At 44.9% G+C, this 1,917-nt stretch overlaps 1 non-coding gene across 1 annotated transcript; it reads right to left on the bottom strand.

Moving 5' to 3' along the window:
- Positions 1-1,585: 1,585 nt before the first annotated feature.
- Trnas-cga lies at positions 1,586-1,662 on the bottom strand. Its single transcript has one exon. It is a non-coding gene; the product is annotated as a tRNA-Ser (tRNA).
- Between the last annotated feature and the right edge of the window lie 255 nt (positions 1,663-1,917).

Raw genomic sequence — 1,917 nt, 5'->3', positions numbered from 1 at the left:
CGGCTTCCTCTTTCATTTCTTAGCCCCAATCCATATTCACCTACTACGTTTCCTTCTCTCCCTTTTCCTACACTCGAATTCCAGTCACCCATGACTATTAAATTTTCGTCTCCCTTCACTATCTGAATAATTTCTTTTATTTCATCATACATTTCTTCAATTTCTTCGTCATCTGCAGAGCTAGTTGGCATACAAACTTGTACTACTGTAGTAGGTGTGGGCTTCGTATCTATCTTGGCCACAATAATGCGTTCACTAAGCTGTTTGTAGTAGCTTACCCGCGTTCCTATTTTCCTATTCATTATTAAACCTACTCTTGTATTACCCCTATTTGACTTTGTGTTTATAACCCTGTAGTCACCTGACCAGAAGTCTTGTTCCTCTTGCCACCGAACTTTACTAATTCCCACTATATCTAACTTTAACCTATCCATTTCCCTTTTCAAATTTTCTAACCTACCTGCCCGATTAAGGGACCTGACATTCCACGCTCCGATCCGTAGAACGCCAGTTTTCTTTCTCCTGATAACGACGTCCTCTTGAGTAGTCCCCGCCCGGAGATCCGAATGGGGGACTATTTTACCTCCGGAATATTTTACCCAAGAGGACGCCATCATCATTTAATCATACAGTAAAGCTGCATGCCCTCGGGAAAAATTACGGCCGTAGTTTCCCCTTGCTTTCAGCCGTTCGCAGTACCAGCACAGCAAGGCCGTTGTGGTTATTGTTACAAGGCCAGATCAGTCAATCATCCATACTGTTGCCCTTGCAACTACTGAAAAGGCTGCTGCCCCTCTTCAGGAACCACACGTTTGTCTGTCCTCTCAACAGATACCCCTCCGTTGTGGTTGTACCTACGGTACGGCTATCTGTATCGCTGAGGCACGCAAGCCTCCCCACCAACGGCAAAGTCCATGGTTCATGGGGGGGGGGGTGGGGGATTTTCCTCATTCCCGTATGAAAATTGAAATATGAAAGCAGCATTGTAGTAATATTGACAGCTGATAATTATTTAAAGTTTGTTGCGACATTATTCTCGTAGGTGCGGCTCGTGCATAACCGGAACAGCAACTGTTCGTTTTCAGCGAAAACTGATGTGACGTAAGACTAAAATACTGCAGTTTCCAGGAACGCCGTTCCAGTAACATCCTTAGCCAACGACGTTATATTTCTCAAACATTTCGTAAGATAAATTATATCAGAAACGACGCCTGTAGGAGAGATCTTAAATGCGATGTATCAATTGAACAGTACATTTTCATACTACGCACGTACAAATACGAAGACCACGAATAAAGCACCTAACACGTTGAACATTCACGGCGTTTCGTTTGTTTCATTCGCCCGCCCACGCTTGGTAACGCAACTGTATACGGCGGCGGAGAAAAGCAGCCTGTGGTTTACTGTTACAACATGAACGACACGAGGCTGTAGTAGTCAGTAACAGTGAATACAAAAATGCCCCGATTTTGTCGTACCTGTGATAACAATGTTTTAAGGGTAATAGAGTATGCTATGCTCAAAAATTTTCATCAAGCAAATAAGTTAAAACACAATAAACTGAAACTTCCTGGCAGATTAAAACTGCGTGCCCGACCGAGACTCGAACTCGGGACCTTTGCCTTTCGCGGGCAAGTGCTCTACCAACTGAGCTACCGAAGCACGACTCACGCCCGGTACTCACAGCTTTACTTCTGCCAGTACCTTGTCTCCTACCTTCCAAACTTTACAGAAGCTCTCCTGCGAAGTCTCGGTCGGGCACACAGTTTTAATCTGCCAGGAAGTTTCATATCAGCGCACACTCCGCTGCAGAGTGAAAATCTCATTCTCAAAATAAACTGATTTATGCACATTCCCTCTTCCCCTAAAACATCAGCCTTCCGCAACAGCACAGACCCCCTCGTCCCTCACCCTCCC

The sequence above is a fragment of the Schistocerca piceifrons genome, chromosome 7 (genome assembly GCF_021461385.2).
Source record: "Schistocerca piceifrons isolate TAMUIC-IGC-003096 chromosome 7, iqSchPice1.1, whole genome shotgun sequence".
NCBI classification, from domain to species: domain Eukaryota; kingdom Metazoa; phylum Arthropoda; class Insecta; order Orthoptera; family Acrididae; genus Schistocerca; species Schistocerca piceifrons.
This window is presented reverse-complemented; position numbering and strand designations above follow the sequence as displayed.